The sequence below is a fragment of the Mchenga conophoros genome, linkage group LG6, assembly GCF_057382185.1.
Source record: "Mchenga conophoros isolate Kocher_MC1m ecotype Shallow Benthic linkage group LG6, M_conophoros_male_GT1.1, whole genome shotgun sequence".
NCBI lineage: Eukaryota > Metazoa > Chordata > Actinopteri > Cichliformes > Cichlidae > Mchenga > Mchenga conophoros.
In genome coordinates this window covers 23,389,039-23,396,375 of record NC_140531.1, presented here as the reverse complement: position 1 = coordinate 23,396,375, position 7,337 = coordinate 23,389,039, and the positions used below count along the sequence as shown (strand labels likewise).

Here is a 7,337-nt window from a genome sequence, read left to right as displayed (position 1 = left end):
AAAATTGACTGACAGAGTGTGCACAAGCCATAAACAAAACACATTTTACATATTTATCTGAAATGAATAATTATTGTAGTCCTACATACCAGACTGATTTTTACAGAACAAACTACATGCAACAAATATATTTTAATGTTTTAATTTTCACCTCACGTGCACAGACCATGCCGGTGAAACTTTATCCACCTCATAAAGTCTGGTCTTTCAAAAGCTGATGGTCTTTAAACCATAAACTCGTTCATCTCGTGTCATTATATTGTCAGTGGGGATTTATAACTTTCAAAAGCCTGTCCTGTATCAACACACATCAATAATGGTACTCAAAAGCAGCTATGATCTTCCACTCACTGTGACGTAACACTTAACTAAAGCAAGTCTGTGCAGGCGGATGTTCACCCTGTAAAGAAAATGGTTGTGGTTGGAAAAAACACAGGTTTATTTAGGAAACGAGTAAAAGCGATTTGCTGGATAATAAAATTATGGAAATTCCCCCCCCCACCCCACTCCCCGGATATGCATGCCTTATACGACACAGACCATAAATATTTGGGCTTTTTTGGTCTTCGCATGTGAAATTACAGATGCTACCTTAAATTCTAAGCTTTATCAAAGTCATATTATATTAAAGCCTGAGGAACTCCAGTCAGTGTGGATGACTGGAAAAATAATTTTACGTGATGGTGGGAAAAAAAACCCTCTAAATATATTGAGACAGCAAAATAAGTCAAGAATGCTTCCTGGTACGTAGGCAAGAAAGGTCAGATGATTCATCACGAGACACAAACCCCAGGTAAGCCCTATAAGCAGGTTATTAGGCAGGTTGGAATTTGCAAAACAAGAAACGGGTAAAGATGTGGGGCAAATGTCTGTGGAACGACGAAACAAAGATCAGCCTTTATCCAAATATGCAGAGAAAAAACACAAGCAGGTCACCAGTCGAACAGGTACTCTGGCATTGATTGTTCGATTGATTCTCTACTGGCAGACGCCCAGCACATTACTAAAGCTTTAAAGAATAAATAGGTGAAAGATCCTAAAATGGCAGAGTCAGTCACCTGATCACATTCTGACTGAGAATAAATAAGGACCGGACCAAAGGCAGAAAGATGCAAAGAATATACAAAATGTGCGCTCGTGTGTGGGTACCTTTTCCACAAAGCATTACGATGAACTTGCGTCTGTCCATTTATTTTACTTTTTTTAAACCACCAAACTTCAGGCACAGCGGGCTGGTCGTAACAGCAGAGCTTACAACAGGTCTTAAGCGTAATCAGTTTTATCTTAGCATCTTAAGTCTGACATAAGAGTTTTGCCTGTTGTGCAATATAGGATTATGCGTTCTTCTGGGCGTGGTGTGAATCGTGAACCTGCAGAGGAGCACACGTGAAGTTAAAATATCAGCTTTTTTATGACACCGACTCCACAATAAGACTTTTAGAGAGTAGAGAGCTGTGAGGGATGGACAGATACAGCACTGGGGAGCTGTTTCGATTCTCTAAGGAAAGAGCTACTGAAGAGCTGCGACTGGACCTCAACACGGCAGCTGAACATCTTTCCACTTTTTCCTTCCACTGTTTTCTGAACAGATTTCCGAGTTGTTTCTTCTTCTTACCAAACTAGACTCTGCACCTGTGCGTTCTTGCACAGCTTTAGTAATTTTGCTTTTCCAGTGTTGAAGTGGTGAAATCACCTCTTCTTTTATTCCATTTTATTTGCTTGCAAAAGCCAAAATTGTAAGTTAGTGAGACACCAGAAAATCATTAAAAATCCACCCCAGCAATTAATGTGAATCACTGGGACTGGGTGTAGTTAAGACTAGGCTTACGCTTGGCTGGTGCAACCCTGTTCCAGGGTGTAGGTGGGTTTTATCTACTTTTACTCTAGAATCGGGCAATGGTGGCTAAAACTTGTTTAATCTGTGCTTCTTCACCGCTTCCTCTTATGTTAGTAGAGTAGGAAACAATCAGCCGTGAAACCTGTATCGTGATGTATTTAGATTACTTGGGGTGAACTGCACAGCCTGCTGCAGTTACAGAAGCCTGACTTATTGCCGTGTATATGCTTTTGTATTTGCAGTTTTTTTAAGGATTGTGTGAAATCTGTTAAGTAAGCATTAAAGTCAAAAAGTATTGAGCAACTTAATCAACGGCCCGGCCGCCTCCCTGCTAGAGTTCAGCCGCTGTGTTGAAACGTTATTTCTCTGTGTGAGCACATCTGACTCAATCTCAGTTTCCTATACACACTCACACACACACACACATGCTCGCAAGTTCCCTACTGTTTGTGTGTGTGTGTTTCTGTGTGTGTGTGTTGTTACACTAAACAGAAATCCAGCGTCCTCACTTCTCTCTTCTGTTCTCAGTCTGCTGGTTGGCTGACCGCGGACACTCCTGTTCAGCACAGCGCTCTCTCCTTGTCTCCATGACAACTGGCTGTCACAAAGACGTCGCGCTCGCCACGTACCTGAGATCAGGAAGAAGGAAGCGCTTGGTCCCGCCTACGCCAAACTCTCCAAGGAATTCAGGTAGGGTAACCAACACACACACGCGCACACACACACACAGAGATACAGGAATACACTTTACGCAGTCTTGAATGAGAAGTGAATACTGTGACTGAGGGTTGCTGAACCTCAATAACATGATCAAACAAGTATGACATTTTCTGAAAAGATCAGAAAAGAGGATAAAGTGCATGAGACGAGGAAGGACTGTGTGAAGGAGTAGAAAGAAAAAACAGTTTTTACTTTCTGTTCAGCTTTACGGCATAACCCTCCTTAACAGAAGTGAGAAACTGTTTATATTGGACATTTAAAGGTTTGGATTTCCCTTTCAGCTGTCAGTCATGCTTTTTGTCACGCTCATGCTGACAATTCAAACACAAGAAACCTGAGAGAGTGCCCGAGTGGGTTGTTATTACACAAAGGTGTCATTACAGAGGGATCTGCAGCACGCACGTCAGAGAGGTGAACACTACAGTGTAAAGACAGCATGTCATCGTGACCTCAGGGGTGTATGTGTGTATTTGTGAATGAGCGTGTGTGATCATCACTAATAAGCAAGCGGTGGATGAGAGCGATCATGTGGTAGGTGTGCAGGAAACTCCTTTAGAGGATTGCTGCTGAATCTCCTCTCTCAGGTCTGGCTGATCGCACTAACTCACTCAAACACACACACACACACACACACTTGGATTGGACAGGGCCACAGGAGGATAGCGTTTCCTATCCGGAATGATAGGAAGGAGGAGGCAGGGAGGAGGTGTGCTGGGGGTATAGGCAGTCAGATTCTGGTTTGGTGAGTTTTAGGAGCTGGCAGTGTGTACACCATACACATAGCGAAAGAGAGAAACAGAAAGGGAAAGACGAGCTGAGAGAGAGGTAGAAGAAAGAAAGGGGACTAAAAGCAGGTGTGTGGAGCGTTTAGGTGACAGACGGCGAAGCTTCAGGAGCGGCAGCACCTTCGCTGAACATCATGCAGGCTTGACTTGAGCGCCGTGACAGTTATGCTGTGCTGTAAGGAAGACAGATTTGTGTGTGTGTGTGTGTGTGTGTGTGGTTGTGTGTATGTTGGGATGAAGAGGGTCCTCTCTGATGTGTGTCCTGGGATGATTAGTGTGTGTTCCAAACTTTTTCCCCTTTTCCTCTCTCCCTCCTCATCTCTCCCCCCTTCTCGCTTCTGAGGAATGTGGGGCTTATGTCAGTGAGAGTCAGGTACAGACTCACTAATTACCAGTGGCCTCCCTCGCTCCCTCCCTCTTTCCCTCCCTCTCTCTCTCTAATGCTTTCCTTCAACTCTGTCACCTCCTGTTCTCTCCTCCACTTCGAGACCTTGTGCACCGGCCTCCTTCTCCCGTCTCCCGCTGTTACGTCTACGAGCGCTGTCGTGACTGGAGCAGAGGAGAGGACAAACAGAGAGGATCTGAGTCAGAATCCAAAAAAACACCAAAAGGAGAAGAGAAACTTTGAGTCGTCCTCTCCTCTGTGTGTGTGTGTGTGTGTGTGTGTGTGCAGTGTGTGTGTGTGCAGTGTGTTTGACAGAAGTGTCTGAGATCTCTTCTCATTGTGCTTTGGGGGACTTGTCATTGAAGACAGGAAGTGCCCTGACAGCGAACACGGAGCCGGAGAGAACTTGACTGTCTGTACAAAGGAAGATAGAAGGCAGGAGGGGAAGATGAGAAAGTGACAAGCCGGATCGTTGCCTTTTGACGCCGACGCCGTGACTACACGTCCCATCATCCTACAGGTTGGCTGGGAACTCATCGTGTGTGCACCCCCCCCCCCTTTTTTTTTTCTTTTTTTTCTTTTTCAGAAATTCTCTCTCATTTCAGTCTGAACAGTTATGTTGTAAATGTAGCTGAGAGCAATGGTGTGTTTTCTCACCTGGAGGTTTAACAGCACACACTCACACACAGACACACACATGCACACACACTCACACAGTGGGTAATCTGGAAGGACATTTCTTCAGCTGGTCCAGTGTTCACATTGACCCAACTGACTGCTGTAACCTTCACTGCAAGGTTACGGAGCGAGTACTGAATGTTTATTTGTGTGTGTGTGTGTGTGTGTGTGTGTGTGTTCTATGTGTTCTTGTCTTGTCATCTTCTGTGTGTGTGTGTGGGTTTCAGAAACTGGTCGAGCAGGGCGCCAGTTAGCCTTGGGTGTCCTGTTGTTGTGCAAACGAGACTTAGCTGCTCGAGTATATATGTGTGCATATGAAAGCAGAGTAGTGTGTGCGTGTGTGTACCCGTGTGTCTGTGTGTTTTTGTGTGTGTGTGACAGTTTACATCCAGCTGATCTTTTCAAGAACAACTGTCTCACTGACACAGAGGGTATCCGCTCAAATTTGCCAAGCTGTCATTTGTCCAGCTGTAGTTTCTGGAAATATTCACGTGTTTCTCCACATAAGGAAATGCAGTAAGTGATGCCTCAAATCTTATTTATGCTAAAGCTCATTCAAGCAAGCATTCAAAGTACAATAATATACTATGTGTGACTTTTAAATGTCAGTTGAAAGGAAATCAGAGTGTAAAAATGACAGTAAGTCATATGCCAGTTTACAGTAATTTAAGTTGTACTTGCATTGAAGTTAACTTTAGTTTCTGTTTCCTGGTAACCAGTTTGGCATGCAGTATGGGGCCGGTTGACCAAGTTATTCCTTCATCATTTTTTTGGGGTGGAAAATTTTAAGTTAGATTATTAAAGTGCTTTTAGACTAGAAGTCACATTTTAACCATACATCCATACTGTACTTTATTCTATACACTTATCTACTTGTCTACACTTGTCTACATCTACTTCACGTCCATGTGGGGTAGATAAGCTGGGGTTCAAACCTGGAACAGTGCTAACCACTGCACCATAGTCCCACACGAAGCTTACAGCCAAAGTACTAACCAGGCTAGACTCTGCTCACTCTCTGAGATCCAATGAGAGCGTCTGGTTTTTGCTTTTTTCAGTATTATTTTTCTCTATAATATTGGAGGTCGTTGTCAGGGATTAGATCAGATTAGCTTCTACAATACAAACACACCACTGTCACTCACAGCCTTGTAGACATCCAGTCTCGGTAAACATTTGCACAGACCTCGCGTTTACTATCTGAGCAAATTTGACCAAACTGACAAAAACTAAAGACAACTACCATGTACGTTTGTTTTATTTGTCAGAAGTTTATTTTATCTCAGTTAATTGAATTGTTCTTTTTCTCACTAGTTTACTCTTTAGCTTAGTTTCAGTTAACTTCAGTGACCTCAGTTCAGGTTTGGGTTCAGGTTAGAGCCAGTTTAAGGTTAGCATGAGGGTATGTCTTCAGGAAATAAGCATAAGTCAGTTTGCTGCCTTCTGAAGTGATGGAAACAAGACGAAATGTTTGTGTACAGATGGCCAGCTTCCGTGTGAATACTGTAAATACCTGGACCTGTAAGGTGTTTCAAAGGTGTGTGTGTGTGTTGAAGTGCTGGTCAGACCTGATGAAGTGGTGACACGTGGCTTCTTTAGACATTCTGATGTAAAAACCGAAGCCAAAAATAGAAACCAGTTGAATGGTTAGCATATGGAAGGGGTTATTCAATCGGGGCTTTGCGTTTGTCTGTGTCGCCGTCTCGGACAGTAGCTGTGGCTTCGTTACTGATTGTGTAACCAAGTTCAATAGGTGAACCATTTTTCCGAGTGGCGCTTATCTCTCAACTCGCTGTATCACATTCCACAAGTGGAAAGCACAGAAGCAGACGTCATCTAAGACATACATTTATATCTCGATGTTTGTCCTAGTTTGAATTTATTTTTGCTGTGTTTTGGCCCTGTCTAGTTTCAGGAAGAAAAGACAGATTTCTTAAACCAGAAGGCAACAGGAAGAGATCTTTTATTTAATTAACATATCAGTTTTTTTAAAGCAAGAAACCGATTGGACTTTATTATTCAGCAAACCTCAAGCATAAGGAAGAGAAACAGCATAAACTGCACACTCACACAGACACAAGCGTGCACCATGATCATGTCACATGTCTGTCACATGATCATCTTATGCTCATGATGGGGAAGCACAGATTCAGTGTGGTGTGTACGCGACAAAACCGTAAGCCTAATCCACCAGCACATAGGCAGAGATCTAGAGCTGCAGAGTAACGAGTGCAGCGGAGAGGCAGAAGGAAACCTGTTAGTGCTATTGTGTTGTTTATGAAACACCTGTAACAAGATCTGATCAGCCTTGCTCTCCTCTCTCTCCCTTTCTTTCTTTCTGTTTGTCGCAAATACACACATACCGGGAAAGCACAATGGCCACATTCTTCCCCTTTATCAACCCCCCACCTCCCTCTTCAGCTCCCCTCTGATCGGGCCAAACACCGAACAGCAGTGAGCTGAAGGGAAGTTGAACCGAGCTTAAAAAAATAGGGTAACAAGTACAGGTGGAAAAAAAGGGAGAGGAACATATGATTTATAATGTGCTTGTCTCTTCCTCTTGTAACAAAGATGGAAAATAAGGGTTGAGAATGAGAAACGTGGCGGAAAAGAAATGTTAGAAGATTGTCAGAGAGGATGACAAATAAATTTGGAGGAACAGTAGTCATCAGGAGTTTTAAAGGGCCAGTTCCTCAATTCATGAAATCAGATTTTCTGAAAGTCTATCAAACAGAACAAAAGTGATGGTGTTTTTAAAAACCATTGAAAAAAACATTTGTTGAAAGAATTAGTTTTATAATACACGCCTCAAGCGCTTTGGTTAGGGTTTGTTTCACTTTAGAGCAGCGATGTGAAATATAAAGCCCGAGGGCCAGAATCGGCCTGGCGAGGACTCCAATCTGGCCCACTGATGGTTTTGGAAAAATGTGAA

General features: G+C 43.2%; 1 protein-coding gene across 9 annotated transcripts in view; it reads left to right on the top strand.

Moving 5' to 3' along the window:
• The first annotated feature begins 1,999 nt into the window (after window positions 1-1,999).
• The window catches only part of rbm47 (RNA binding motif protein 47), a 39,288-nt gene continuing 33,950 nt past the window's right edge, over window positions 2,000-7,337 (top strand). For 2 of the 9 annotated variants that reach the window (XM_085276868.1, XM_085276867.1), the window contains exons 1-2: window positions 2,000-2,527; window positions 4,093-4,247. The gene's annotated coding sequence lies outside the window, so the exon portion shown is untranslated. Of the gene's footprint in view, window positions 2,528-3,314; window positions 3,518-4,092; window positions 4,248-4,690; window positions 4,922-7,337 lie in introns of those variants that run through there. The other 7 variants (XM_085276866.1, XM_085276857.1, XM_085276864.1 and 4 more) reach the window with 6 other exon arrangements.